The following is a 23,960-nucleotide window of genomic DNA, read 5'->3' on the forward strand; positions in this document are numbered from 1 at the left end:
CAGTAGCACTAGTAATAATAACTAATTTACGCACGCTTCGAATTGTGAACTGAAAATGCCGTTGGCGTGTCGTGCGACCTCTTCAAATTTCCAAAGAGCCACGAACCATGTAAATCCGTCGCGTAAATCGTCAGATTCTTCCATAAACAGGCCGATTTACTCGTGGTGGACCAGCACGACGGATAATTCCGTGGAGTGGTGTGGATGTTTATGGTGTCGGTCGTAAAAGTGCTCCACGTTGCTCGCCACGAGTAAATGTGCCACTTTCGCTAGCCGCGTGCAAATGTGGCTAAAAATGTGTTCGTCTATGGCTAGCTATTAAAATTGTATGTGGGTTTAGAATAATTTTTCGAAAAAATGGTAAATAGTAAAGTAATTTGTTTTGATGAGTTCTATCACCGTTTCAATTTTCTTAACGCATTTCCATAATATACTGTAGTTTGGAAAACTGATTAAAATCCATATTAAATGAGTCATACTTTTATTCACATGAAGCAGGGAGTTTGTTATTCCACAAAATAAATTCGGAATTTTGTTTCTCCTAATACAGCAACATGTTATTGTAATTATTTTGTAAACAAGATAATTAAATAAGTTATATAGCAGAGCGTAGAGCAGAATTCAGCAGTCGATCGAAGTAAACAGCAAAGTAAATAACAATAATCCAAACAACGATGGCATTCAAGACTTGTGCTTTTACAAAAAACTGGTTAGTAATAGCAGTTATAGTTATGTGTTTGTGTACCGAGTATTATTGCCAGTGCACTGGTGGTGCTGATTGTACTAGTTGTACAGAAGCATGCACTGGTTGTGGAAACTGTCCAAATGCAGTAACGTGTACCGATTCTCAAAATTGTGTCAATGCAGTAACATGTACTGGTTCTACAGACTGTAATACGGCCACGACGTGTACAAATTCAAAAGACTGTTTTGAAGCGACAACATGTACTGACTCAACCAACTGTTACAAAGCTACAGCGTGTACCAATTCAACAGGATGCCCCGCACTTTAAGTTTTTTTTATTGTCAACAATAATAAAACACAAGTATTGTTATCTAAGCTAAAATATAATTGTAAGCTTAATTTGTATTCTATCCGATCTGCCCCTTTGCCTCCCAAGGAGGATAATTTTGTAATGGGAGAGAAAGGGTAATCGGACAATAATAAACTAATACAACTGATTAATTTTGCCTCAGATTCCGCTGATTTCATCATATTTTACGCTAAATGGTGTGTTTTCGATGAAAAATAGGATAATAATTAGTAGATTTTATAAGTAATGAAAAGTGAAGCTGGTTTAGCGAGTAAAAAATGTGTGATTCACGAGCAAGTAAACCTTCAGTTTTCTTACGAGTTGAACATGCTATTTTTTTCTGTTCTCAATGGAAAATTTCTTACTTTAATCAAAGTTGCGTGTTTGCAAAACATGCGTAGTTACGAGTAAACAAACAAAATTATTGTGACAACAAAACAACAAAAAACAAGCAAATTAACAAAAAAATATTTTAATGTAAATGATTTCATTGAAAATATTTTTTTGTTAATTTGCTAATTTTTTATTATTTCGTTGTTATCTACTGTTTATTGAATGTGATTGTTGAATAAAAATTCAAATAAAACAATTGTTTGATAAAAAATAAAGAATAGTTTACACAAAAAATCGAAATTACGCCAAAACGGCTGGGAATAGGCATACACAATGTTAATAAAATAGAATTAAATTTTACATTTATATTTAGTGTCACAAATGGTGGTTGCCATTTAAAAAAATGAAGTTTTCGACATTTTTTGATTATCAATTTTGAAAAATTTCAGTAGGCGTATGATACATAAAAAAATTTTCACTAATGGCGGAAAAGATCGGCCAGAGTTATAAATTTTTTAATGAAGCCCTGCAACCTCACTTTTTTGCAAAAAATATGACATAGGTCAAAAACGATGACAGATAAGTGTTGACGAAAAGACGTTCTAAACTCAAAATTTAACGTAGAATCGAAATGTGAAGTCAAAATGAGGCCTTTCCATTTAAAAAAATAAAGATGGCGTCGATTTCCGGTATTTCCGGAAGTGCCACCATTTTGAAAATATTTCGTTTGAACTTGGAGTAGTCCATTATAGTCAACTACCAATTTTCATATTAATATGATTTGGGGAAATCAGAAAGTTTCTAATGAACGGGCTACGTGAATCTGCCTGTATATATCAACTTTATTGCAGGGTTTGTGTCGACATTTCCGTGTGGCGGTCAGATGTTGGGGTTCTAAACAAGTTTATACTTATGACCATGCACCAAGGTGAAAAAGGCACGTTTGCTTTTTACTGAAACAGATCCCTTGGAAAAAATCTGAAATGTACTACAATATGCTAGAATATGCATAAAAAAGGCAAAGTATGCAGGAACATGGCCAACTTCATCTAGCTTCCGCTGCGCTCCATACGGCCGTCCCAATACGCCAATTTTCATTGTTGAAATTGATTCTACTAACCTCAAAAAATCGTTTGGTAACTAGCTCCAACTAGCGGAGAAAAATGTTAATAACAATGATTGACGTTTCCTTCAAAAGTGTCATGAAGTTTCAAAAAGATATGAAAATCAAACGAAAATATGTAATAGTCTTGTAAAACTGGAAAATATATAACTATATTTACTCGTAATACATTATTTACATAAAACAATGGAAAAGGAACAAAACTCGAAACTAACGTAATTTTAAACAGCATAAAGGAGTGATAGATAACTAAACAACATACCTAAATGGGTGGATAGGTAGGTAGGTATGTAGGTACCTCTTTGGTAGATACGTAGTGTTATAATTTTAAAACCTTTCCACTTATGGGTTTATTAGCAATTGATTTTCTTTTTATGGAATCAGTTTTTTGTGAACAACTATTATTTAAAAGTGGTTTCATCAATAATTCTATAACTTTACAAATTTTGTCTTTATGTATGTTGCAGATAAAGTGATAAAGAGGGAATTAGGAATTAAATGTGGAAGTAAAATTGAACGTAAAAGAGGACCAGGGGTTGAAAAAGACAATATAGGAGAGAGACAACTGTCGCAGTGAAATATTTCGTTTAATTTTTTTACAATATACCCTGCTATGAAAGCAACAGAAGCTGCATATTTGGTGTTACTGCGATTAAAAATAATAATTGGTTTACTTAAATTTCGAATTTTCTCTAACAGTCGAAAGGGTAGTATCAAGTCCGGTTCACATTTTTCCGCCAAACTGACAAAAAACACGGTTTCCCCATCAACCCATAAAGATTTATGTTAAAAATGTTGCAACAGATGGGGCTAGTTACCAAACGATTTTTTTAGGTTAGCTGAATCAACTTTAGACCCTTATTGGGACGGCCGTATGGAGCGCAGCGGAAGCTAGATGAAGTTGGCCATGGCATGAAAAATCAAAATATGCAATATTTCATTAAATATCCAAAATATGCAAACTGCTTAACTATTAAAAATAAACGATATGCATTTTGCATAAAATCCGCTCTCTACTAATGAGTAAAGTGTTGCTAACGAGTAAAGTGGCACTTGACTTTATTTATTTCTACACAGTACCGAGTTTTCCATTGAGTACACAAACAAACGTGAATTTGCCCTATTAGTTTGTATAATATGTAGTAAAGGAAAATGAAAAAAAAAAGAGTGTGTGCTTAAGACCGCACGACAGAAGTGAAAACTTCTATGACGCTCGTTACTGATTTTAAGTAATATGTATTCTATAAATTATATTATTATGGATGATAGTACTTGGAGGAATCAGGAGCAAGGCATAAATAATAATTAATTTAGGGACAGTTTATAGAAAGAGAATTAAATATTTAATTCGAATTAAATTTTAATGCGCGATTAACTCATGAATCCGAAACTTCGATTGGTTCAATCCGATCCCGTGTTCAGTTAATCTCGCATTAGATTACGATTAACTTAATTTCGCTTCTGTAACCTGACCCTTAGTGTTGTAAATTAACATTAAATAAAATTTTATTTTAACGGCTGCGAAAGTCAATTTCACGGCCTTTTGTACGCACGCGAAGTGCTCATTTCGCGTACGGTTGCACACAATAGTTATTTGGATCACAAGTCCAGAAAATGATATTTTGCGAGTGTGAGTGATATTGCGTAGCCGAGGCGGTTTAGCCGAGGCGAAGCTACACGAGCACTCGCAAAACATTTTCTGGACGTGTAATCCACAAAATTTTTCATTCCCGACAAATTTAAATCATTTTTAAAAAGTAAAAAATTTGTTTCACAAGCGGAATCGAACCCGCGACCCTCGCGTCCCTGAGCCGAAACGGAGTCCGTTGGCTCTATTCAATGCTGCCTGCCCATTCGCTAGCGAATTTTTAGTCAAGGTCACTTTTATAAGTACTAGGCCGGGAATTTTACGTTCCCAGCGGATTTTGAATCATGCAAAACCGTCGATAACGGCCGGCGTCATGAAAATATTATTTAAAGCACTGTGGCGCGGAATTCTACCAGCACTTTTTAAACACGAAAGACCATGATGACCCCATTTACCCACTTGAGAGCCACAAATGCAAATGTGGGGATGACAGATTTCAGATCCAATTCTAAGAGCAACAGCTATTTGAAGTGTTTGACAGTCCAATAAAGTACCAAGGTTAGAAGATGGTAGAACTTTTAACCAGGCTGGAGATTCCAATTCAGAAACAGCTAGCACTCTTGCTTTATTGCGATGATCAGAAGAATCCAAAATTTCATTAAACTTTTTGTTGAAAATTGGAGCATCCCAAAGTCTTTGCAAATTACGTGAATCAGGTATCTGAATGCCGGGACAGGGTAGCTTCCTACAATTCAAAGCTTCTGACAAATATTTGATCTCAAAGGTATCGGTTAAAAGCGAGAGTATACATCCGATGAGAGCAATTGAAGAATGTATTGAAGCAAGGAACGCTGCTAAAGATAAATCAGTCACTGAATAACTACCTACTCCACCAAAATCCAATGGAAGTGATACTTGATTCCAGGAGTTTGAAAATAATTTAATGTTCAATTTTATTTCCAAGATTGATTGAATTTTTTCATCAAAAGCTTTACAATAATTTTTGAATTTCCAAAAAGAACAGCAACGAAGAAAATGGTTAAGTTTCGGAATCCAAATGCAATGTCGTACCAGAAATAAAGGTTTTATGTTTTCGCATTTCTCACTAACAAGTCGAATTTTCCCAAAATTGTTGAGAAAAAATCAGGCATTGCATCTTTAAATAACGGCGAACCAAGTAAAAATAAATCTTCTGCAGAGGTCTTTCGAATGTCTGGAGAAAGAGATTCAAATTTCTTCAAAATGTCGATTTTGCGTTCTTCAGAATCATGACAAGAGAGGAATAATTCACATTTAGAGTAACTCAATGATAATCCAAGTTTTCCGAATTCAACTGTAATGGTTTCCAAATCTTTTAAAACACTTTCAGCTGAACCTCCTAAAGCGCCATCATTCAGATTAAGATGAAACAAAAGTCTTTCAATGGTCGGGTGAATTGATAAGCTTAATATAGCAGGACCAAGGGGTCGCCTTGTTGACAACCAACTTGGGAATAAATTAAACTTCCATTGGAAATCAGATGGTATGAAGGAGGAGAGTAACATTTCCATAAATAAGGATAAATCAGGGGAATCTTGTTGAGAACCATTAACAGCAGGGAGTCACGTTCAACAGAATTAAAAGCATTTGTAACGTCAATCTTCAAAAAAACTTCGGCTGAAGAGTTTGAGAATTTTCGCATGCGTGATCGGATTTTGATAAATGTCACAACTTGTCAAAACGAAATGTCAAATTAATTTTAAAGATTTTAAGCGATTTGGAGCCTTTAAGGGGCTCGTCGAACAAAAAAAAACGTTGTATTCAACTCGTTCTTGTGTAAATTGGAATTTTTTAGCACTCGTGGGCCTTTAAAACTGGCCCACTCATGCCAAAAAAAAGCCCAATTTACACACGAACTCGTTAAATAAATAACTATTTTCTACAAACACTGGTAAAAAATCAATTTTTAACACGACATACATGAATTAAAAATTATATTTTTTTCCATAAGTGTTAAAAGTAATGACAAGTCGTTTGTTACAATGACGTTTTGACAGAACAGCACAGAAAGACCCATGAATACTGTAACTTTTCGACTTCCTTGACTTTTCCTCGATGATTTTTTTTTCTCCCTCATTTGGTGTATTGTTGGTTGCCGCATTCCCTCGGATGTTATTTTTGCGGAAAAATACGAAACAAAAATAATGAGAAAGAAATATTTATGGATCCTACGTTGTGTTTTATTTTTCATTTTGTTTAATTAGGTTCTAACGAGAGGCCGTACCTTCGGAAGGTTTTTCCAAATAGAATTAAAACGATTGCGCACACTTCACTTAAATTTTATTTAACAAATAATCGAGTGTGGTGGAGTTTGGTCCCAACAAATGATAGAAATAAATAAATGAATTTAATAACAGAATTTGGTGGAAATTTGACCCAATGAGATTTGACTCGCGCCCCTCGAATTGAGATCTGACTCATGAATAAATGACTAAGCTGGGCAAATAAAGGAGTTTATGGCGCGAACAACATTATACGAGTTTGAGATGCGAACTATGTGATCCGATTTAGATTACAACTATTTCCCCAAATAAATTTAACCCGACGCGATGCCCTGGAATCTCATAGATCACCCCGGTCTACTCCGGTGGTCGAAAATAAAAGGGAAAAAAGGTTCTAACAAGGCCAAAGTGTACCTCTCTTCACGTGTCAGCTGGCCTAGTTTGGTCGCTGGGCCCCTTGGGGGTGACGCGGCTAATTTTGTGCTCTTACGCCGGACCACAGCTTATTGAGTGCGACGGACACTGGCGGTAGTTTCCCGAACTCGAGAATCCAAAACATAAATAATGAATGGAAATGTTTTATAATAATTGCATACTAGTTTCCCTTGACAAGAGCACGTTTCCCCAATCGGTCAATGCAAGAAGATCACATACTTCGCGGTAAAGAAATTAATATAAGATTCTAATGAGTCACGTGGTCATCAAAACTCAAAGAAAATAATATAATCTTTACTGTAGAATGATAAAGAACTAAATGCTGTTTGACTAATTAAATCGCGACTACAAATAATGTACAAGAATTAGAGAAATAATTTACCTTGTGAGTGTAAAGAACGTGGTCACAAAATGGCTGCTGGAAGTACTGAACGTACCTCCGGCTACTTTGGAGATCAAACCCCGAGTGAATCAAAAAGCCTTGTTTCCCGTCCCGCAATCGGTTTTATCATTTCTGGCGCACCCCCCTTTCGCAACCCCTACTTGACCAAAGTGACCAATCAGCTGGGTTCTACTTTACGCCGACCGCGACACCCTTTCGATATCTCTAGAACTTTTGAAATTACAGTTTCCGTTTTTCCACCATCATTTTAAATGTTTAAATTTAGACTTTTGTTAGGACCAGACCGAATGTATATAATTTGTTGGTGAATTAGAACTCTGAAAAAGAACACTAAATTACTGACTCTATACAATAATAAACCTCAACATCAAGAAACAAACACAATCTAAAAAATGGAACAAACAGAATTAACAGGAACACAGAATTACCGACTCTATACAATAACAAAAATCAGCACCAAGAATCAAACATAATTAAAATGAGACAAACAGAATTAAAATGAAACAAACATAATTAAAATTAATCAAACATAATTAAAATGAAACAAACAGAATTACAATGAAACAAATTAACCTTATTTTGAAACCTAAATTGGGCTTGAAACGCTGTTACGTAATTGTCATGTCATGCAACTAAATTCCGTTGATCTGCTACTTCTAAAAATTGTTCTACATTGGTTTGATTCCCCAAAACCGTTCTAATTAATAATTACTTCGTAAATTTCATTCTCTCTCTCTCACTCACACGTCTGATTTCTACGACTACCTGGCTTTACCGTTACCCGGTCCTCTGTGTTTTCTACCGACTCCCTTTCTACTTTGCTTTGTTACTTTTCTAACTAAAAGTGCAAACGATTCTAGTTCTTTTCTACGATAAAGCGCTCTGTTTTTAATTTGCAATTCTCGCCCTTTAATTACAAATATGCCACAAATCTGCTAAAAAAATAAATTAACCTAATGAACATTAATTTTGTTGTTCGCTCAATTTGAAACCTGCTAACATCAAATTCATTAATTCAATTATCCCCTGATTTTAACTGGACCACCCAAATTGTCGAACATGTAATTACAATAAATTTATTGCAACGCTTCCTTTCCCCTGAACACTTGTACCCCTTGGGCTATGTTTTGCCCCGGACGCGTACCTGCATTTTCAAAGAAAGATTGCCAGATTTCACTTGAGGAGTGTGGTGCCACTCTTGTGAACAAAGCAACAATAAAATTTACAACCGACCAGCATTTCCGTCGCAAATGAACGGTATTTAAAATATTTCGTTGAAATTATTTTAAAATTAAAATTCTTAATTTATCGAACCTATTCGGACCGTTACAATACCAAAATAATAAGCTCTAGCTACCTACAATCGAGGGACGGTGTTGAAAACAGGCAACACTCAATGCTCTTCTGCATTTTGCGTTTCATTATATTTTTAACTTAACCTCATTTTTTAAGTACGTTTTAATGGTGTTTGTAGAAAAAATAGTGTATGATATTCGTGTTAAGTGATTTTATTTTGTTCGAAGGGTTTCTCCAGTTCTTCCGTTCTCTTAAATTAAAATCTTACTTTTAACACTCATATCATAAATAACTATTATTAAGTATCTGATTAATATCCAACTGGTATTGTATCATTTGTATCAAAGCTTTGTAGGATAACTCATAAACGAAACCAAATTTTTTTTAATTTCTCTTTTATTTCTAGTTTAGTTTTATTTATTTTATTGTTTTTTCTAAAATATCATTTAGGTAGGCTATCTGAATTAATCTTTTTGGACGTGTTATACTTTAATGTATTTTTTTTTTATTTTCCCTGTATTAGTTTTAGAAGTTATAATATAACAATAACTCTGTAATGATCTGAATACATTACTTCTTTTCGCTAAATATTCGAACCTGCGCAAACTGAAACAAATGTGGTCGTGATCGTCATCGAAGCGGAGGGGCCCTACGTTGTGATTTTCTTTTGGCGGAAAAGGTTCGGGATGCAAACGACGAGGGTTCCAGTTGGAAGAGTGCCGCAAAATAAAAACACATGTGAGGGACGCAAAATACCTTTTATTGAAAAATGCCTGTGATAACGTTGATTTTCGGCGAACAAATGGAATGAATCCAAAATTAACGGGAACCAAGTATAACAGAGTAATGTACATTAACTGGTTGAAGGCCATTGCAAAAACAAACAACAACAATATTAATACAGCAACATTTAAGACAAACAGAACGGGTAAATGACAACACAAATGGCAAGTTAAAGGTTGCAAAGAAAAAAAACAGTAACAAATTTATAATGCAGTTATCACGGACAGGGACGGATAAAAACCCTCTCCAAAACCGTATCCCAGGTATTACTCATATTTTACAATTCGGTTAATGACAAAAACAATGTTAAATTCGGAACTACGCGGTCAAGGTACGCCGACAGGAGCTTAGAGCTGGAGCTAACAAACTCTCGGCCGCGAGGGGACTCAGAAAAATAATCTGAATCGGCTTGAGACCAGCGACATTTCTAGTCACTCCGGTAAATGAACGTTGGACTATTTTACCGACCAAGAAAGACTAAGAGTGATAGAAGCGTTCGGGCTTCACCCCTGCTCCCTCAGAATTCACAACTCCCCAGCATTGGCAACCCCATCCCTTTGTTCCTAGTCTAGCCGCTAGTACCTTCTAAGGTACTATATCTTTAGAAGGTAGCGCCATTTCGCTCCACAATTTTTCGCCTCGAAATTAAAAGAGAGGACATTATCGATAAATCCCGTGAGTGTGACAAAGCTAGAAGTATACACAATTTTAAGGGATGTTTGTATCGTGTCAAACAGATTAACTTAACATTGCTCGAAATTAAAAGAGAGGGAGATATATCTCTGCACCGTTGGCGATACCTTTGTGATAGAGTACCTTAGTACCTTCACATTTGGCGTGCTCTCGTGGCGGTACCGGGAATTAAAATTAAAATTTTAAACTGGGTCACTACAACTCTTTGAACCTGTTTGATACCCAGTCAATAATCAATACATTCTTATCTAATTCATCGGTCCAATTTCCCAATAAACATCCTGTTTTGACAGTACTTTTACCATCGTCTTTATACGAGTACGAGTAGACAATGCTATCTGTGTCGATCCAATCGATCCCATCTGCTAATAAACATCCTGTTTATTGTGACACTGCTTTTACCATTGCCTATACAGGCTGATTCACATAACTTTCCGACCCTGACGAAGTTTAAATGCAGCCAGTCTCCAACTAATCGGGCACAAAAAACGACTCACTTTGAATTTTATTAATATAATTAAGTAATTCAATGTCAATTTTTTGATATCATGTTGTATTGATAAGTGTTATTTAAGTTATTCTTTGTCAAAGAATATCCGACAAACAAAACATTAAACACAGCAAATACAATTTTAATTATGTTATCAATACAAAGCCTTTTCTATTTTAATGCAAAAAAAATAAAAGTAATTTTTTAGAAAAAAAATTATGTTATTAAAAATTGCCAAAATTTGAACAGCATTTTGAATTAGTAACTCGTATTGTCAAATTAAACGTAAATCAACTGACAAAAACACAACATGGAAGTAGCGCAAATTTTCTAATAATTCATTTAAACAAAACAATTCCGTTGCCATGGTGGCCACAGCACCCCCGATCGTTGAAAATATCCCAATTTAACTATAATAAAGAAAAATAAGCACAAATTTAATTTCAAGATCATTTATTAAAGAAATCATAATGAGTCGTTTTTTGTGCCGGTCAGTGTATTTCGGCCTCCCAATCTGGGAAATACAGGGCAAGTCACATAAGGCTTATTTCTGAATTTATTTAGTACGCAACCAAAAATACTAATGACGCGGACCACTTGATACCGTTTATAATGTGATTTAATTTAGTAATCAACGTATATGTATAGGTGGGTGATCTAAGTGGTGCATAAATTAACAGGAGCCACTTCGTCTTTCAGTCCCGGTCCCTAATATTCTGTAGTCTATTCGTCAGTTTCCTGTTTTGTTCAATAGGTAAGTAATTTGGCTAAAAATGTCAAAATGACAGTTGATGAATTTAATTTTTGATTTCATTAATCAGAACAGGATAACGTCATAAGCAAACAGATTACAACAGATTGTTAGTAATTTTTAGAAAACAGTCTCCTCTATTCGAATAACAACAATTTATCATAATAAATTGTTCCAGTAAAAAAATAATTCATAAAAAATTCACCTTAATAAAAGTGACTCCTTTTTCGTTTTGATTAATGTATTTTACTGCTCTGTGCGTAAGCACAGGCCGTTCCACTAGTGTTAATAAAAGCTGGTCCATTTGATTTTATTGGTGTCAATATTTATTGTCCGAAGTAAGTGTACCGAAACAATAATAATATCACCCCAAATCTGCTATTGAAAGATTTAATTTACCACGCGAAAATGGTGGTAGGGGTTTTTCAAATCTAGAAATTCTACAACACAATCAAATTGCTTCACTAAAAAATTATTTTCTCAATAGAGCTCGTGATAACACTTTTTTTAATGCTTTGTTTTCAGCGGATAAAGGTTACACACCTTTAAATTTAAGTGATAATATAATTTCAAATATTGTTGAGCCAAATATACCTGACACTATAACAAATATAAAACAGAAGTCTTTACATGGGAGATATTTTAAAGAACTGGAACAATAGAGCTCGTGATAACACTTTTTTTAAGGCTTTGGTTTCAGCGGATAAAGGTTACACACGTTTAAATTTAAGTGATAATATAATTTCAGATATTATTGAGTCAAATATACCTGACACTATAGCAAATATAAAACAGAAGTCTTTACATGCGAGATATTTTAAAGAACTGGAACAACCAGAAATTAATATTCAGGCTTCTCATGCATGGCTTAAAAAATCAAATATTCACCCTGAGACTGATGGTTTTATATTTGCAATACAAGATCGTGTTATCAATACAAGAAATTATAAAAAACACATATGCGGTTTGTAAACGATCATTGATAAATGTAGGATTTGCGGAGCTGAAGGGGAAACCATTGAACACATCATTTCTTCTTGCACCGTTTTGGCTCAAAGCGAATATAAAAAACGTCATGATATATTTGCAAAAATTATACGCATGAATTTAGCAGTTAAATTCAAATTATTAAAGGATGCGCAACCACATTATATTTATAAACCAGAAAGTTGTTTGGAAAATGACAATTACAAATTATATTTTGATCGTACAGTTTTAACTGACATTCATATTCAGCATAACAGACCAGACATTATTATCTATACCGGGTATCAACCACCAAACCTGGCCATAGGCACATTACACATATTAAAATAATATATGAGTTGCTATGAAACATATTGTTTCGTCAAATTTGCCCAATAATTGAGCATAATACTGCTCTGTGATCGTTCTTCCCTTTTCCAAATTTCAAAAGTATTTCTACTTTCTACGTTACCTACATCAAAAGTTTTCTGATGGCATTGTTTGTACGGATGATAATTATAGCTGTCAATATGACATTACACAATAATATACATTCATAACAACTCATATATTATTTTAATATGTGTAATGTGCCTATGGCCAGGTTTGGTGGTTGATACCCGGTATATATAAAACTGAATGTCTGTTTATAAATTTTGTATGCAAATCTACAGTTTTACTCCGATCTTGATAAAATTTTGTACACTTGATCTTCAAAACAATGAGAAATTTACTGTCTACTTTAATTTTACAAAAACCAACCCCTACTACCATTTTCAACCCTGTTAAAAAAAAGACAGTTTCTTCGAGTTGGAAATACCCTTACCTTCGCCGCTTCACCCCTATTTCATCCTCTGAGTATATCGTCACCTTCGCCGCTTGACACCCACAAAAAGCCATCCCTATTATCATTTTTAAGCCTGTTAAGCACAAAAAAAAGTTTTTTCGAGTTGGAAATCGCGTTTGCATGATATGTTCAGGTGTCATAGTTACATTGGGTTGTTTATAAAAGTAGCAATTTCGTAAAATGTGTTTGAATGATTGTGTTTAACCGGAAGATGTCTTAAATGAAACAGAACAAGCTTCAAATAGCTTAATACCGGATAAATCAAAAGGCAGGTATCTGAAATCAAACTAGACAATCAAACAATAGGAGGATCTAAATAAGGTTACAACTGAAAATAAAAGTGTTATGTTGGCGTATTTTCATGAATTGGTAAGTGATCATAGTGTTAGTTTCTTATCGTATTGATCTTTTTGTTTATATAGTACGTATCCTGCTTGGTTTGACAGGGAACTGATATACTTAATAAGGAGGAAGTATAGGGCATGGCAAAGATATAAGCGTTCAGAACGAATTCATGCCTACAATATTTTTAAACAACTCAGAGCCGAGGTTAAGGTGAAAGAAAGACACGCATACAATAATTACGTGAATAGGATGAGCGCCAGTATCAAAGCTAATCCTAAATACTTTTGGAGTTTTGTGAACTCGATAAAAAAATCCACCTCAATTCCAGACGTCATGAATTATGATGGGTCTATATTAAAAGATCCTAAAGATATCGTAGATAAGTTTGCTGGGTACTTCTCGAAATCATTTATGGTAAATAATAAAAATCAACAATCTAATCAACGTCCTACTGAACTTGTGAACAAAAACGTGTTATACTTAAACGATATATCTGATGATGATGTACAAAAAGCTATAAAAAAGCTGAAAAATAGTCAAACGGCTGGCCCTGACCAGATACCCTCTTTTTTACTTTGTGACTGTAAAACAATTTTCTCAAGTCCCCTAAAAGTAATCTTTAATCTTATTGTTAAAACTTCCGTGTTTCCAGCTAAGTGGAAGGAATCTCGACTCTGCCCAATATTCAAAAATGGTGATAAATCTGATATAACCAACTATCGGCCAATAGCAATAATCAACAACTTTGCTAAAATTTTTGAGTTTATTCTGTTTGAAAGAATATATCACCACATATCGTCAAAAATCTCTGTTAACCAGCATGGTTTTATGGCTCGAAGATCTACCGTCACTAATTTGGTTTCCACCACGCAATTTTTGTGTGAAAGTTTGGATGCGCACGGGCAGGTTGATGTTATATATATGGACCTGTCCAAAGCATTTGATCGCGTGAATCACAGGTTACTGCTTTATAAATTAGATGATTTCGGTTTGTCCGATGGGTTGATTTTGCTCATTGAGTCATATCTTCAGGAAAGGGTTCAGTTTGTTCAATATAGAGGCTTCAGATCGGAATCTTTCTCTCAAACTTCAGGGGTTCCTCAGGGTTCTGTCCTTGGACCCCTGTTTTTTAATATATTTATCAATGATCTGACCTCTTTATTAAATGAAAATTTTCAAATGTATGCTGATGATTTGAAGATTTATCGTACAGTTTCGACACTTGATGATTGTTCTAGGTTACAGAAAGATCTTGACATCATTCAAAAATGGTGCAATGACAATGATCAGCTAATCAATACTAAGAAGTGCTATGTGTTGACTTTCTCAAGGAAGTTAGACAAGATTATATGTGACTACTGGATAGGTGGGGTAAAGATACTGCGTGCTACTGAATTCAGGGATCTTGGAGTTGTGTTCGATTGTGGTCTCACTTTTCGCAATCATATTGAATATGTGACATCTGCTGCCTACAAATCTCTGGGTTTTGTTCTTCGTAACAGGAGATTATTCCATAGTGCTGAGGCAATTGTATCGCTTTATAAGGCTTATGTGCGATGCAAATTGGAGTATGCTGGTATTGTTTGGTCACCAATATACAATAACCACACCTGGGCCTTGGAGAAGATTCAAAGACATTTTGCTAAATTTTTGGTATTTAATGAAACTGGTCAATACCCACCTAGGGGACTTCAGCACGAAACCCTTTTAGAATGTGTTCAGCTTCATTCATTGGCGAGTAGACGGGATTTTGCTAAAATCAAATTTCTGTCGGATGTCCTCAGCTTTTCTGTTGAATGCCCCTACCTTTTGTCAAAGCTTCTTATTAAGGTTCCTGCTTTTAATTGTAGAAGATGTGAAGTTTTTCAACTAAGATCTGCGAGGACAAATATTCTACTAATGTCACCGTTATACCAGATGGTTAACAGCTGTTCAACCAAAGCTGACTCCAATAAAATCGACATATTCTTTACAAGACCCTCTGAACTCAGGTCTGTCCTGACATATGCCTCTTAATATAGCAAGAATATATATAAGCTGGCAGTAAGTGTGATTCCTAATGGGAGAGTAGTATCATGCTGCTACTCATTCCACTTACTGCCTAACTAATGATAGCTTGCCTGTAATTAGGTCATTACCTGTTGGCAAGCTTAACTAAATAATAATAATAATAATAATAATAATAATATAGTCGAAGAAAAAATAGTCTACAGTAAAGTTTTAATTATTCTTCGTAAAAAGACAAACTTCATATTGAAATTACTGCGTTTATAGCAATACATGAAAGTAGAAACATAATTTTAAAACATTCTGAAAAATGCGGGCAAAGCCGCGGGTAAAAGCTAGTTTTAAATAAACAACAAAAGCAAGCATATCTTTTAGATATAGCTGTTCCAAATTCACACAATACAGGGTCTGTCAGAACTGGCGCACCAAAATAATACGGTGAAATCATCATCTTCTGGGAATAATAGGAAAAATATTTTTAAAAATCCATCCCCATTGGATTTTAAAATAAGAACGTTGTTGACCAATTGTTGCAAAGACATAATAATTGAATATTATGTGATAATAAAATAAATTATTTCTGACAATTACAAAAGTCATTAAAAACGCTTAATGTTTACTTCTTCAGAATATTTTGATATGCTTATCTTATATGGACAGCGTGATGAGAGTGCCACAGTTGCTGCTCAGGAGTACGCAGTTCGTTTTCCCAATAGGGAACATCCTAGCAGAAATATTATAACCTGAAAAATACTATGTCCTAAAAACGTCCGTCATTGCACAAACAATGCATATGCTTCATTTGAAATGCATCCATAGTTACAATAAAGCAGGAAAACTAATTTATAGGTAACTTAACATCAACAACAGGATTGGTCAGTTCAAATTGCTTCTTTCTTAATCTATTTAAGATAGATTTTTTTGAACATTTTTCCTACTATTCCCAGAATATGATGAATTCACCGTATTATTTTGGTCCGCCAGTTCTGATAGACCCTGTATAACACAGACATATAACACAAAAATTAATAAATATTTAGAATTCTCCGTTGCTATGAGAAATCTTTGGTGTTTAGAAAAAATTTCGATTTTACCACTTATAATTTCAGCAACGGAAAGAGTACCGCAATCTTTTTTTTTTAATTTTGGACTTAGAGAACACATTGGTAGTTGAAATTCAATAAGGTATATTATTATACTCATCTCATATCGTGAGGAACTTCCTTAACATTGACACAGAACATAATAAAACACAACAAAGTCAAAATGTGGAGGCGAGACGCCGGTAATTATATTGATTAGCACTGCACTATTTCTTGATAGTAATATCCGTAATAGTGTATGTACTCCAGCAAAATTGCCGTGCCGCCGGGTGGTGGAGGGTTAATACAGTTTATTTGTCAGCAACGTAAAACGTATAATTGCTAGTTTACTGAAAACTTTATTAAAGAAACAGACCTCATATAGTTTGGAAAACTCATTAAAATCCATATTAAATGAGTTATAGTTTTATTCACACGACGCAAGGAGTTTGTTATTGGACAAAATAAATTCGGAATTTTGTTTCTCCTAATACAGCAACATGTTATTGTAATTGTTGTGTAAACAAGATAATGAAATAAGTTATATAGCAGAGCTTAGAGCAAAATTCAGCAGTCGATCGAAGTAAACAGCAAAGTAAATAACAATAATCCAAACAACGATGGCATTCAAAACGTGTGCTTTTGCAAAAAACTGGTTATTAATAGCAGTTATAGTTATGTGTTTGTGTGCCCAGTATTATTGCCAATGCACTGGGGGTGCTGATTGTACTAGTTGTACAGAAGCATGTACTGGTTGTGGAAACTGTCCAAATGCAGTAACGTGTACCGATTCTAAAAATTGTATCAACGCAGTAACATGTACTGGGTCTACAGACTGTTTTGAAGCCACAACATGTACTGACTCAACCAACTGTTACAAAGCTACAGCCTGTACCAATTCAACAGGATGTCCCGGACGTTAAGTTTTTTTATTGTCAACAATAATAAAACACCTTAATTATTGTTATTTAAGCTAAACATAATTGTAAGCTTAATCTGTATTCTATCCGATCTGTCCCTTTGCCTCCCAAAAAGGATAATTTTGTACTGGGACAGATATGGTTATCGGACAATAATAAATTAATATAACAGAACTGATATAATTAATTTTGCCTTAGATTCCGCTGATTTCATCATATTTTATGACAAATGGTTTGTTTTCCATGAAAAATATGTTAAATCGTGAATTCGTCCTATTTGTATGATAGCTACTGTTAGGTTATTAAATTTTGTTCCTTTTCATTCCAAGTTCCGTAATGGAACTGGAATTAATAACGTTGGGTCTCGAAGTTGGCATCTCCAGAATGTGATGATCGAGACCCTGGATGGAGATGCTGTCCGGTGTTCGGGAGAATAATACAACGGTATTGAAAATAAAATGTTTATTCACCAAAAGGAAAGGTAAATGTGAAATAACCTTGTCTTGATCCGAAAGGACAACGGAGACCTATAAAATGGTAAAATTTAGTTATTGTTGTGAATTGTTGATTGTGAACGAGCCCTAGCGCTTGCACACTGAGCATTAAATTCAAATTTTGTCAGTGTTAGGGCGAGTTGTTCGTTTACAAATAAACCACCGTTATGTGGTTTAAAATCAGTAGGCTTGATCCGTCATTAACTTGAACTGTCAACATTAGCGGTTTAGTACTTGACGCGGTTTTCGCTTTGCAAAAGTTTCATATACTTAATATTGAGAATAAAAATGAATTTTTATGAAATAACCGAAGAAATTACCGACGATGAAGATTTTGTTGAGTTTGTTCGGCAAATTCAAAGAGCTCCTCGTGTTTATAGATATAGAGTTAACAATTTTACGAAGTGAAATGATGCAGAATTTAAACAAAGGTTCGATTATCTAAGCCAATAGTGAGGTACATCATCAACAAAATTTCTGGAAGAAATATTCTTTCATGCCAGGTAATGAAGAAGAGGTCATTGTATTGGCGCATTGGATTGTACGCACGTAAAAATCTTGTCACCCGGTGGAGAAAATGCAGAATTATATAGAAACTGGCAAAATTTCTTTTCTATAAATGTCCAAGCTACTCGTATATGCGATTCAAACCTAATTATCAGAAATGTAGTCTGCCGATGGCCTGGATCGTCTCACGACTACAATATTTCGAAACTCGTGACTGAGGGCATATTTAGAGAATCGAATGTATGGCGAAGATAGTGTTGTTGTGGGTGACAGTTATAGATTAAAAGTTATAACAATACACCACTCGCAAACCCAAGAACTGCTCCAGAGAACCTCTTTAATGAGTCCCAAATTCGTACACGAAATCCGATTGAAAAATGTTTTAGTTGTTGGAAACGTAGATTTCCCATCCTAGCGCTGGGCATTCGATTAAATTTGGAAAAACTAGAAGCAATAGTTGTAGCTACAGCAGTATTACACAATATTGCTATTTTTATGAGCGATGAAGTTCCTCAAGTAAATGAAGAGGAATTAGCAGCTATCAAACTCACAGAAAATGTTAATGCGCGGAGAGTTTTAGAAGAAAATAGAAATTTTAATGAAAATAATATACTCAGACACTTAATATTTTCAAAATTTATTAGTCAATTAAAGGTACTTCATAGTTAACAGTATCTCATTTTCCAGAATAATTATTTTTCTTTAAATAGTTTTTCTTTTGCAAATTTATTAATTTCATTTTGGCTTCGTGTTCTGTTCTCATTAACGTTATCTTTTCTTGAAATCCTAACTCTAACAACTGTACTCTTTTCTCATATTGTTCTTTCATAAATTTTATATACTCCTGTTCTGTAAAAAATATTGACTTGTCATGTTTCTTCTCAACATTTCTTAATTTTGTGGAATGTTCTTGCAGGAAAGTGTCCTTTTGCAATTCAGCCAGTTCTACCTTTGTTTTTGCCCAGGTACCCAGTTTGGTTTTAATACTTTAAGTCTTTGCTTTGGCTTTTGCATGTTCGTTCTTTATTAGAATTATTTTTACTTTCTGAATCTGATTTCCTTTTAAGACATCTGAGAGGAGTAGAAGGTGGTTGTTGAAGTTTTGCTGGAGTATAATCACTCCAATCATCAATGGTCGCATTATCCGTACCTTGTTCTCTTTCTTTAATATTATTCTGCGAGGGTGACCCTATTAAATTTTCAATTTCATCTTCATCATCTACATTATAAGACAGTGGTAAGTCTTTCATATTGATACTTTACTCAAACGTTTTGTGTATCAAATCACGACTTGAGTCATTTTCAGAACCGTTATCAACCTCTTCCTCGAAGTAATCGTCGTATCGACCTTGATGTGGACTCCACTATCTTAAAAACAAAATGTATAAAAAATGACACTCAAATATTGATTCTCTGACGGAGGCCATTGTTGCGGAATGCAGAAACAGAGAAAGACAAGTTAAGAATGTGACACCTGCATTTTATCATCGGTTGGGTTATGGTTTAAACAAGAATGGAGAATTATTCGAATATTTATTATAACCTACTAGTATTTTTTTTATTTTACATCTAGTTTTAACTTCTCAATAAAATAGGTACTTACCAGAAATCATGCAAAAACTATTTTTCATGTTAAATCCCTAGGGCCGGGTTTGGTAGTTGACATTCGGTATACTTAATAATTTCAGTTGATACCAGCGTATTTACCATTAATCGAACGTCGCAGAAAACGTTGAAACCTGGTAAGTATTTTTATAAAACTATACAGGCTGCGTCTGCTTAAACTTTATATTTGAATATCTTCGTTATTTTAAATTGCTGCTCAATAATATTTAGTCTTAATAAAGGCTGCATTGCTCTCTTTATATAGGCGCTATAAAAATTAACAAGGATCTGGACAGAATAATATTCAAGAAAAAAAAATATTTTCAGCGTTTTCTAACGTTATAACGTTTAACATGCACATCAAATCGTTTTGTGTAGATTTTCTGCCCAATAATCATCCTAGTGCTTATTATTGACCAATAAATTAATGTTAAATAGAGACAATTTCCAGACTTCATTTACCAGTGTGTATTTACGTATAGTACGAACATTTCCATTGGGACCAATCAAATTTTATGGGGTCATTATGTAATCAATGGTGTAAAATCGGGGGAATGGACTGAAATGAACGGTGGCCTGCTTCAACACACTCTTACCTGAAACTGCCAGGCATGTCTTTATAAAAATTTTCGGCCCGGTTTTTCAACATCGATTAATTTTAACTGCTATAATAAAAGAATTTAAAAATTGAAGGTTTCGTGGCACTAAAGAATCATTTCTACACTACCAGGTTTTAATTTTTTTTTCGGAGAACATTATTTTCTTCTCTTTCAGAATCCGACGAAATAACCAATACTCCGTCCGTACCGTTTTCTTGAGTATTACCTTATTGCGTTAGATACTGTTAAAATCAACCGGACGCCACACAGCCATTTCAAACAAAATACTAATTAAACTAAGCTAAATTCTACACAGAGCACACTACACTCGCTAGAGAACGGTAAGAACAAACTGAACAAGCCAAGCATTTCCAGCCCCGAAAATTGTATTTCTTATAAACAACTCATTATCTATGCCTTTCGGACTACCCGCCTAAACTTTCACTAACAAATTACTTCTATTATACAGTGTGTCCCCGGATAGGTGAAACGACTCTTGTAAAAGATAAAATCAATCTCGATTTAAATTTTCATTTTCTACAGTTCAGCCCTGCTTGGTTAATGCCTAACGCTAACGCCTCGTCTCGAATTGATATTGATATATGGTAAGTGTCAGTTTCTTAAAAAAAAAACGTCAATTACTGCCATTCTAAAATTTTTATAATTCAGATTTTTGTGGGGAATTTGTATGGTCTGGACGACCATACAAAAGTCAAGTTATCAATGAAAAATGTATGACTGGCTGCATTGTCAGGGTCGGAAAGTTATGTGAATCAGTTTGTATAGGCAAAATAGTTTCAAAACAAACAGGTGTTTATTAGGAGATTGGATCCATGAATGACACAGATTGCATTGTATAGGTACTCGTATAAAGACGATGGTAAAAATATTGTCAAAACAGGATGTTTATTGGGAGATTGGACCGATGAATTAGATAAGAATGTATGGATTATTAACTGGGTATAAACAGGTCCAAAGAGTTATTGCTATACCTATAAGACGAATACAGGTAAAATAAAAAAAATATATATTAAAGTATAAAACGTCCAAAAAGATTAATTCAGACAGACTACCTAAATGATATTTTAGAAAATTTAGAAAAGACAATAAAATCAGTAAACAATATCATCGAATTACCAGAGTTACTAAAACCAAAGAGCTTCAATATAAAATAGAAATTAAAAAAAATTGGTTTCGTTTATGACAAGAGAGTTATCCTATGAAGATACAATACGAATTGGATATTAATTAATAATTAGATAAAATGGATGAAAAACAATATATGCGGAGCACTATTCGAAGACGTATTCATTTAGGAAATCTGGCTTGGACTTTGTCAATGGAGTAGTAACTCAGTGCTGAAAGCGAAATTTATGTAATGAACTAATGAGTAATTATTATATAGGTAAATAGGTAATTATATACTTACATAACTATAAATTTAAAGAGGAACGTATATCGACAGTTCGTTATAGAGTAAATGATGACAAGTTTGAATTTAATCTTCAGGAAGAAGAAAAACTTGAATTATTATTACAAACAATCGCTATGGTATTGATTGTAAAATCTGGCAAGACCAGTCCAGATGCCAAAACGAAGATACCTAAGAAAGATATAAAAAATATATTAAATTATTAACAAATGAGAAACGTGTGACCTAGAATTCGTCATGATATACAAACTGTTTCACATAACTTCCCGACCCTAACGAATTTTAAATGCAGCCAGTAATACGTTATTCAGTTATAAATTGATATTTATATTTAATATGAAATATATGTATCATTCTAAAATATTTTTTGTTAATAATTAAAATGTGCTCCAATGACGAAAGGATCGATATGATATTGATGTATGAAGAGTCAGTTTCTTAAATAAAAAAAATATTGTCGAACTCTGCCATTTTAAAATTTTTATAATCCAGAATTTTGTGGGGGATGTCCAAACCATACAAAAGTTAAAAATTATTCATGTTTTTAATTCAAGTTATGAATGAAAAACGTAAATATTACTGGCTGAGTTTAAAGTTCGTTAGGGTCGGAAAGTTATGTGAATCAACTTGCATGCTATTCACGATGAATGTGGATAAAGGATGGCTATGACATTTTGTAACATTGTTGGTAGTAACGACAGAACAAATAAAATTCCCTATTAAAAACTGATAGTGATAACTTTCGGGTTAGGTTAGGTTGATTTCGATTAGGTTAAATTATTATTTATTATTATTTCGAGTTGAATCATAATTTCAGTATGAATACCTCTAAAATTCGAACTTGAATATTTATAGAAACAAATGTGCAAGGTTTATTAATAGCATTGTTTTTGCATTATGCTGCGCAAGAGTTTATAAATCCAGCTTTAGTTGCTCTTCTAATAACACGCGTAGCATATTATGTTTAAAGCGTTCCCTACTGTTACAGTTATTATAAACTGCTAAATAGGTACCGGTTATCGAAATCCTATCTGGTACTGTACTGTACTGTACTGGTACTGGTAAGTCATTAATAACATTAATGTCTTCTATCAAAAAAATTACTTCAAAGTCAATTCTTGTCGTATAGGCAATTGTCCGAAAAACTTTATGGACCATACGGTTATTAAGTGCCATAACAGAATCTCGGAAGTTGAAAAATCTCGATTTCGTGTCGATTTTTTAAACTCTTCCTCAATGCACTTTCTAAGCTTATATCCCAGTATACTATTAAAGTGTCCTCTACTCTTACAGTTATTATAAACTGCTAAATACCAGTTACTGAAAACTTTATTAAACAAACTGACCTCATATACCTAGTTTGGAAAACTGATTAAAATCCATATTAAATGAGTCATAGTTTTATTCACATGACGCAGGGAGTTTGTTATTACACAAAATAAATTCGGAATTTTGTTTCTCCTAAAACAGCAACATGTTATTGTAATTATTTTGTAAACAAGATAATGAAATAAGTTATATAACAGAGCGTAGAACAGAATTCAGCAGTCGATCGAAGTAAACAGCAAAGTAAATAACAATAATCCAAACAACGATGGCATTCAAGACGTGTGCTTTTACAAAAAACTGGTTAGTAATAGCAGTTATAGTTATGTGTTTGTGTACGGAGTATTATTGCCAATGCACTGGCGGTGCTGATTGTACCAGTTGTACAGAAGCATGCACTGGTTGTGGAAACTGTCCAAATGCAGTAACGTGTACCGATTCTCAAAATTGTATCAGTGCAGTAACATGTACTGGGTCTACAGACTGTAATACGGCCACGACGTGTACAAACTCAAAAGACTGTTTTGAAGCCACAACATGTACTGACTCAACCAACTGTTACAAAGCTACAGCGTGTACCAATTCAACAGGATGTCCCGGACGTTAAGTTTTCTTATTGTCAACAATAATAAAACACAAG

The 23,960-nt window shown here is 34.1% G+C and overlaps 2 long non-coding RNA genes across 3 annotated transcripts in view; both read right to left on the reverse strand.

Moving 5' to 3' along the window:
* LOC138139236 (uncharacterized) overlaps window positions 1-23,960 on the reverse strand; it is a 355,934-nt gene that overhangs the window by 315,877 nt on the left and 16,097 nt on the right. The window lies entirely within an intron of this gene.
* On the reverse strand, window positions 14,182-15,529 carry LOC138138652 (uncharacterized). Of its 2 annotated transcripts, none has more exons than XR_011162063.1 (3): window positions 15,155-15,529; window positions 15,030-15,101; window positions 14,182-14,964 (listed from the first exon to the last, which is right to left on the reverse strand). It is a non-coding gene; the product is annotated as an uncharacterized lncRNA (long non-coding RNA). The 2 variants fall into 2 exon arrangements; XR_011162062.1 differs by having other exon boundaries at window positions 14,182-14,990.

Source organism: Tenebrio molitor, chromosome 9 (assembly GCF_963966145.1).
Source record: "Tenebrio molitor chromosome 9, icTenMoli1.1, whole genome shotgun sequence".
Lineage (NCBI taxonomy): Eukaryota > Metazoa > Arthropoda > Insecta > Coleoptera > Tenebrionidae > Tenebrio > Tenebrio molitor.